General features: G+C 39.0%; 1 non-coding gene across 1 annotated transcript; it reads left to right on the top strand.

Moving 5' to 3' along the window:
• The first annotated feature begins 243 nt into the window (after positions 1-243).
• On the top strand, positions 244-350 carry LOC130028489 (U6 spliceosomal RNA). Its single transcript, XR_008793214.1, has one exon. It is a non-coding gene; the product is annotated as a U6 spliceosomal RNA (small nuclear RNA).
• The last annotated feature ends 9,083 nt before the right edge of the window (positions 351-9,433 follow it).

Genomic DNA, 9,433 nt, shown 5'->3' on the forward strand with positions numbered 1-9,433 from the left:
CCCTCCCTCTCTTCCTCCTCTTTCTTTCTTTCTTTCTTTCTTTCTTTCTTTCTTTCTTTCTCTCTCTCTCTCTTTCTTTCCTTTTTTCTTTTCTTCTTTTTTTGGTTTTTGGTGAACAAAATAGTTTTAATTGAAACTTGTTTAGAAAGATGTGAGGGGAAAGGAAGAAAGCAGTAAGTATGTTTTTAAATAAGAATACAGTCTTCTGCAGTGTGAAAACGGACAAATAAAAAACACAGACTCATGTTTACTTTGGCAACACATATACTAAAACTCGAATGATACGGAGAAGATTAGCATGGCCCCTGAGCAAGGATGACACAAAAATTCGTGAAGTGTTCCATATTTTTAAGGTTCTACTATAAGACAAGAAAAAAAAACCCTACAAGTACAACAAATCTCTACAGAAAGATGGCACAGGACCCCATGAAAATTATCTCTCTCAATGTCAATAGTCTAAATGCACTAATTAAGAGACACAGAGTGGCAAAATGGATTAAAAAACCGAACCAATATTATGCTGCCTACAAGAAACACATCTGGCTCCTCTAGAGGTTCATCGTGGAGAGTGTCCCTTTCCTGTAACCCAGGTGCACTCCTTCCTTGTGCTGCTCCCCGCCCCCCATCCAGGCAGAAGGAGAAGACTTTGGGGAACACCTGCTGAAGTTCCACTGGAGTGCCCTCCCACCTCACCCCGGCTGCCCTCCTCTGCAGGTTCTTAGGGGAGCGAGTCCCTATCCCATGCCCCGTGCATGACCCTTTCCTGTGCCATGCCCCCACTGCCGGGCAGCAGAAGGAGAATTTGGGGAACACCTACTTCGTTGTGGCGCTACCCAGAGCAGCAAAAAAGTATAGTCAGAATGACATCTGCACTTGTATGTTCCTTGCTGCACTGTTCACAATAGCCAAAATTTGCAAAAAAAAAAAAAAAAAAAAGACTCGGGTGCCTGAGAACAGACGATTGGTTAAAGAAACTTTGGTACATCTACACAATGGAGTACTATGTAGCTGTTATGGAAAGTATAATGCTAAATGAAATGAGTCAGAAAGAGAGGAACAGACATAGAAATAATGCATTCATCTGTGGAATATAAAGTAACAAAATAGGAGACTACCACACAAGATTAGTCAAGATAAGTACCAGGAGGTTCACTCCATGGCTTGAAGGCCAGTCACACATACTAGGGGAAAAGGAAGCTCAGATAGAGAAGGAAGCACTAAGTAAAGGGTGCTGGGGGAATCCTCCTAGGATGGGAGATGATGCATGCTCAAAGTAGACTATAGACCAAGCATGATTGACACTCAATACCTCTTTTGCAAAGCACAGCACCCAAAAGGAGAGAGAGAACAAAAGGGAATGCCCTGCCACAGAGGTGGGATTGGGCAGATGGGTGGGAGGGATACTGGGATCATTGGTGGTTGATAATGGGCACTGTTGGAGGGATGGGTACTCTCAATTATTGTATAACTGAAACCGAAGCACAAAAATTTGTAAGTCTACAACTGTACCTGATGATGTTTCACTAGTAACAATTTTTTAAAAAAAGAAACATCTCTGAACAATCAGAGCAAACGCAAACTCAAAGTCAAAGAATGGAAAACAATCCTTCAAGCAAACAACTGCCTAAAAAATACAGGGTAGCCATAATATTATCCAGCAACATAGTTTTTAGGCTGAAAAAGATTAGAAGGGATGCAAAGGCCATCTTTAATAATCAAGGGATATGTACAGCGGAAGAAGTCACACTCCTAAACATATACACACCCAATGAGGGACCAGCTAAGTACTTAAAACAACTGCTAATAGACTTCAAAGAGGACATTAGTAGCAACACAATAGTAGTTTCAGTCTTCAACATTTCCATATCACCTCTGGGTAGATGATAAAGGCTATATCTCAGCAATGAAATACTGAATTTGAAGGAAGAAATAGAATAGAGAGAGCTAATAGATGTATACAGGAGTTTTCATATAAAAATAGGATACACATTCTTTTCCAGGGCATAAGAAACATTTTTCCAGATGGACCATGTTCTAGGTCACAAAACATACCACAATAGAATCAGGAAGATAGAGAATGTATCAACTATCCTTTCAGACCATGATGCACTAAAGACAGAAGTCAATCACACAGAGACACGGAGAATCAAATCAGACACCTGGAAAATAAACAACTCAGTGTTGAACAACGAGTGGGTCAGGAAGGAAATCAAGTAAGGAATCAAAAGGTACCTGAAACAATTAGAATGAAGACAAGAGCTACCAGAATTTGTGGGACACAGCTAAAACAGTGGTAAGGGGAAATTTTATAGCTATGAAAGCATTTCTCGGGAAGGAAGGAAGAGCCCACATCAATAAGTTGGCTTCACAGCTCAGAAAGACCAACAAAAGGAGCATGAACCAGGCAAAAAGAAAGAAATAACAAAACTTAAAGCAGAAATTAACAACATAGATACCCAGAAAAACAACTCAAATGATCAATGAAATCAAGAGCTGGTTCTTTGAGAAAATAAACAAGATTGATAAACCACTAGCAAGACTCAAAAGAAAGAGAGAGCGAGAACCCTAATAAACTGAATCAGAAATGAAAAGAGGACATTACAACAGAAACCACAGAAATTCAAAAGATCATCACAGATTACTTTGAAAGTCTTTTAGACACAAAGCAAGAGAATCCAGAAGAAATAGGTAAATTCCTGGATAATTTCCCAAAGCTGAGCCAAGAAGATTTGGAATACCTGAATAGACCTATTACTATCAAAATATTGAACCTGCAATCAAAAGTCTTCCCCAAAACAAAAGCCCAGGTCCAGATTGTTTCACTAGCAAATTCTTCCAAACATTTAAAAATAGGATTTATTGCCAGTCATTTTCAAGCTTTCCCAGGAAACTGAAGAAACAGAAACACTCCCAAACAGTTTTTATGAGGCACATATCACTCTAATACCAAAAGCAGACAGAGACAACACACACACACAAAAAGAAAAGAATATTACAGGCCAATATCCCTAATGAATACCGATGCAAAAGATCCTCAACAAAATATTAGCAAATAGAATCTAACAACTCATCAAAAAGATCATATACCACGACCAAGTGGGATTCATGCTGGAATGCAAGGATGGTTTAACTTTTGCAAGTCACTGTCACTGTCACTGTCCTCCCATTGTTCATGGATTTGCTCAAGTGGGCCCAGTAACATTGTGAGACTTGTTACTGTGTTTGGCATATTGAATATGTCACAGGTAGCTTGCCAGGCTTTGCAGTTCAGGTGAGATACTCTTGGTAGCTTGCCGGGCTCTCCAAGAGGGGCAGAGGAATCGAACAAGGGTTGGTCATGTCGGCCATGTGCAAGGCAAATCCCTACCCACTGTGCTATCACCCCAGCCCATAATCCATCATATCAATAAAAGAAAATATAAAAACATATGATTATATCAATAGATGAAGATAGAGCATTTGACAAGACCCAGCACCCATTTATAATGAAAACTTTGACCAAAATGTGTATTGAAAGAACTTTCTCAATATAGTCAAAGCCATCTACTACAAACCTACGACAAGCATTATCCTCAATAAGGAAAAAGTAAGAGCCTTCCCTCTTAGATCAGGGACAAGACAAGGATGTCCACTCTCACCACTTCTATTCAAAATAGTACTAGAATTACTTGCAATAGTGGTTAGGCAAGAAAAAGATATCAAGGGAATCCAGATAGGAAAGGAAGAAATCAAAATCTCACTATTTGCAGATGATATGACACTGTATTTAGAGAATCCTAAAATCCTATACCAAAAATCTCCTAGAAGTAATAGACTTGTCAAAATAGAAAAGTCACAGTCTATAAAATAAATACCCAAAAGTTCATGGCTTTCCTATATGCAAATAATTAGAGAGAAGAAAGCAACATGAAAAAAGCAATCCCATTCACAATCATGCCTCAGAAAGTCAAATATCTTGTAATCAGCTTAACTAAGGAGGTAAAGGACCTGCACAAAAAAGAACAACTACAAAACACTACTTCAAGAAATAAAATAGGAAACAAGTAAATGGAAACATATCCTCTCCTCAAGAATTCAGAGAATTAACATTGTCAAAATGTCAATACTCCCCAAGACATTATATAGATTCAATGCAATTCCTATAAGGATACCCATAAAATTTTTCAAAGAAATGGATCAAACACTCCTGAAATTCATATGGAACAACAAACCCGCACAAATAGATAAAGCATTTCTTGGGATAAGAAGATAGGAGGCATCACCTTCCTCAACCTCAAACTCTACTACAAAATAGTAATGTTTAAAACATCATGGTATTAGAACAAAGGCAGAACTGCAAACCAAAGGAACAGGGTTGAATATCCTCACACACACCCTCAAATATATGATCATCTAATCTTTGATAAGGGAGCAAGAAATGTGAAGTGGAGCAAGGAAAGCCTCTTTAACAAATGGTGCTGGTAAAACTGAACTGCTACATGCAATTAAAAAAAAAGGACTCAGTTCTCTACCTAACACATCCACAAAAGTCAGATCAAAATGGATTAAAGATCTAAACATCAGCCCAGAATCCATTAGGTATATTGAAGACAAGGTAGGCAAAACCCTTCATGACACTGAGGTTAAAGATATCTTCAAAGATGACCTGCCACTGGCCAAGAAAGTGGAAACAGATAAACAAATGAGACTATCTTAAATTAAGAAACTTCTGCACCTCAAAAGAAACAGTGACCAAAATACAAAACAGCCTACAGAATGGGAAAGTATATTTACCCAATACCAATCAGATAAGGGGTTGATATCAAGGATATACAAGGAACTGGTTGAACTCTACAAAAAGAAGACATCTAACTTCACCAGAAAATGCAGCGATGGAATGAACAGAAACTTTCTCAAAGATATCTGAATAGACAAAAGCACATGAAAAAAAATGCTCTTCAACACAAATCATCAGGGAGATGCAGATCAAAACAACAATGAGATATCATCTCACGCTGTAAAAACTGTCTTACATCCAAAAGAATAAAAGCAATCAGTGTTGGTGCGGATGTGGGGAGAAAGAGACTCTCCTTCACTGCTTGTGGGAATGTTGACTGGTTCAGCCCTTTTGGAAAAAGATATGGACATTTCTCAAAATATTAGAAATTGAGTTCCCATTTGACCCAGAAATACCACTTATGGGAATATCACGGTCCTCCCGTTGTTCATCGATTTGCTTGAGCAGGCCCAGTAATGTCTCCATCATAAGACTTGCTGTTACTGTGTTTGGCATATTGAGTACGTCATGGGTAGCTTGCCAGGCTCTGCCGTGCGGGCGAGATACTCTCGGTAGCTTGCTGGGCTCTCCGAGAGGGGCAGAGGAATCAAACTCAGGTCGGCCATGGTGGCTGCGTGCAAGGCAAATGCCCTACTGCTGTGCTATCGCTCCAGCCCATGGGAATATATCACAGAGATGCAAAAATATATAGTAGAAATGACATCTCCACTTATATGTTTATTTCAGCACCCTGTACAATAACCATGGAAGAGAACAAGGCAGAGTCTCCTGCCCCTGCACCTGGTTGTCCTCACCGGGGCCTCTTGGAGGAGGGCGGGTTGAGTTTCCCTCTCCACCCCGAGCAGATCCCCGGCAGCTGAAGACCTCTGGGATCCAGCCAAAGTCATGTTCAGACCACTCTCCACATGCTTGGAGGAGGAACCGGCAAAGGAACCCAGGTGTGCGGGACCCAGTGCTGAGATCTCCAAGCCTGCTCAGTTCGGGACTGGGCCTCCTCCAACCAGCTCCACCACCTTACAGTAGCTAGACAGTTACACCCACCAACTGCTGTGTAGCCCCATCAAAGGCCATTCAGAGATGATTAAACCAAGCTCCTGGAAGCGCTTATTCTCTAGTTCTCACTCTCAGAGAACCCGGCAGGCTACTGAGATTATCATATCCGCCTATATGCCTGACGAGGAACACCTGTAAAGGTGATTAGAGGCTGTCCCAAAAGCCTCCATACATCTTGGAGAGCCAGGCATGCTACCGCAAGTATCCTGCCCTCATGGCAGAGACTGACAAACTACCCGTGGCATACTCGATATGTCAAAAACAGTAACAGTGAATGGTCCTCATTCCTCTGACTCTGAAGGAGCCCCCAATATGTCATCGGGCTACACTTGCACATGACAGGGACGAATGGAGATGTTACTGGGCCCACTCAAGCCAATTGAAGAACAACGGGGTGATAGTGATAGTGATAGTGATACAATAGCCAGAATCTGAAAAAAACTGAGTACCTGAAAACAGATGACTAGTTTAAGAAACTTTGGTACATGTACACAATGGAATACTATGCATCTGTCAGAAGGGCTGAAGTCATGAAATGTGTATACAAGTGGATATACATGAAGATCATGTTAAGTGAAATGAGCCAGAAAGAGAAGGACATACATAGAATGACTGCACTCATTTGTGGAATATAAAGTAACATAATGGGAGACTAACACCCAAGCATAATAGCGATAAGTACCAGGAGGATTCTTCCAAGGCTTGGAAGCTGGCCTCACATGCTGGGGTAAAAGGCAGCTGAGATAGAGAAGGGGTCACCAAGCAAAGAATACTTGGAGGGCTTGCTTAGCATGGGAGATGAGTGCTGAAAGTAGACTATAGTCTGAACATGATGGCCACTTATTACCTGCATTGCAAATCAGAGTACCCAAAAGGAGAAAGAGAATAAAAGGGAATGTATTTGCCACAGTGGTGGAGGCATGGGCAGAATAGAGGCAAGACACATGGAACAATTCAGATTCAGGTAGGGCTGCGATGCTCAGGTAGTGATAAGGTTCTGAGTACAGGAATCTTGACCACTGAACACCATGGTCGTGGCCAGATATTAGGAGAGCCAGGATGACAGATATTGCTGAGGTTGAGAGGCCCTGTGACAAATACAGAACACAGGGATCACTCATACTCATGTGACCATGGACTAAGTACACCGGAAATGTCAGGGAACCATTGGAGTACAGTCCATGAGAGACCTAGTGACAAGATTTCAGGAGTCATACACTGGACTAGGCTTTATGAGACAGAACAGGGTGAAAGGTCTGTGTCTAGTGTATATATTCAGAACACTTCACTCTCCAGCACGATCCATTCTTCAGTGAAGATGGATGTGTTGTACTCAGTTGGTTGGAGGATAGGGAGTCCTGAATATGTCCATTACATCCAGTTTTCCAGTTGCTCCTTAGACCCTTGCCCCTTTATTGATTCTTCACCTTATTAATATTTCCAATGATCAGAGGGGTGTATTGAAGTCTTCTACCAGTATTGTACTGCCATTGATGTATTTCCTCAGGTTTCTTCACTTTGTAAATTCTGTCACCCCTTAATTTTGTGTGTATATGTTAATGAGAGTTAAATTCTCATGATGTATTATACTTAACCAATAGTAATGTCCTTTCTTTTATTATCTTCTTTAGTTTGATGCTAGTTAGTCTGAAGTCAATATTATTTTTTATTCTCGCAGCACTAGCCTGTATAATTGTCTTCTATTGACTCTGAGTCTTTTATCATGGGAGATTAACTGTGTCTCTTATTACAACAGACGTTTGGGTTTTGTTTTCTGGCCCATCCTACTACTCCGTGTAGTTTCTTATAGGAGTTCAGTTCTTTAGCTTTTAGAGAGGATAATGATATATAGAGATTTGTAGCTATGTCTCCTTGTGGAGTTTGGTTGCTTTGCTATGCGATATTCCTTTTTATATGTGACTTTTCAGCATACTTGCCATGGTTCTGTTAGATTTCAAGTACATCCTCAACTGCTGTTTGTTTGAGAATGTTTTTATACCTTAGTTCACTCTGAATGAATGTCTTGCTGGACAGATGATTCTTGGTTGGAAGTCCTCTTAATGTAATACTTCTCATATGCTGTTCCAATCTTTTCTAGCTTGAAGAATTTCACTAGATAGAGCTGCTATGAATCTGATATTTTGAACCTCGTATGTGAGCATGTTCTTCTGTTTTATGGCCACAAAGAATCTGTCCCTGTCTTTGATTCTTATCATTTGATTACAAATTGCATTGATGTTGTTTCATTTGGGTTTGCTCTAAAGTATATTTTGGGCTTCTTGTACCTCTATTTCTTTTCTTTCTTTTTTTTAAATTTTTGTGTCACAACAGGCAATGCCCAGGGATTATTCTGGATCTGTACCTAGGAATTACTCCTGGCGGTGCTCAGGGGACCATGTGAGATGCTGGGAATCGACCCCGATCGGCTGCATGCAAGGCAAACGCCCTACCCTCTGTGCTATCATTCCAGCCCCATACCTCTATTTCTGTCTTGCTCTTTAGGTTGGGAAAATTCTTCCCAATAGTCTCTTCAACTAGTCTTTCTTCTCCTTTCTCTTTTAATTTTTCTATAGTTTTTGATTCTGAATGTGATCCTCTCACCATTCTCAATCATTTCTCTTATATTTTCTTAATTTTTTCATGATGTCTTTTTATTTTCTCTTCTTTCTTGGTATATTTGTTTACTGTGTTTGAGTGTTCATTCACATGTTTTTTCTCTCTTTCTCTCCCCTTAAGTTTCTTTAAATTTTATTTAATACAGAAGACAACGAAAACCCAGAAGTCACTATGAATCAAAGTAAGTGTTGGAGAACACGTGGAAGAAAGAAACTGTGTCATAAGTCAGTGCAGACAACATGGAAACTTCTAGACATAAACCTTAAAAAGTGAATACTTTGAGGGAAGAACCTAAATTCGAGCCCTCAAAAGTAGTAATTTCAAAAAAAGAAAATAAATATATTAGAGGAAAAAGGTAAATGAAAGTAACATCATCATTACATTAATGTATATACAAAAAGAAATTTGAGGAAAAGCTAACATTTTAGAAGTACAGATTTTTTTTTATTATTTCATATAGCTAGTAAACCATATTTTCTTCTCAGAGTTAGTTTAAAATTTTTGAAAATTGCAATGCATTTGTTTGAAAGCTAAAAGAATATTATATTTGAGATTTGAAAGTTGTCAAAGACAAATTCATCTGCTTAAAAATATCAAATAGAGCAAATTATTAATAGAGAAAATCCTGATTTTTTTAGCTTATATCTTCTGCATCTTTAAGCTTATATTGCTGCATAACTGTATTGTGTTTGTATTTTCAAATACATTTATGAGTAAAATATTAAAAATAGGAAGTTATGTGAAGGTTTTTTTATAATAGTTCGTCAATTTTACTGCTGTATATGCAAACTTATTCTATATTGTTTTATTTATCTGTAACCTATCTCTTGAACTCTAAATTATTTTGTGAAAGAATATTCTCAAAATTGTCTCCATATGTTTAAAAATATTTTGAAAAATTAAGTGTTAAGCTGTATCTTCAGGAAATTTTATTTTATTTTGCTTTATGATTTTTAATTTGGGGGCCACATATGGCAGTACTCAGGG

Source organism: Sorex fumeus, unplaced genomic scaffold (assembly GCF_029834395.1).
Source record: "Sorex fumeus unplaced genomic scaffold, SorFum_2.1 ptg000039l, whole genome shotgun sequence".
In the NCBI taxonomy this organism is placed as follows: Eukaryota; Metazoa; Chordata; class Mammalia; order Eulipotyphla; family Soricidae; genus Sorex; species Sorex fumeus.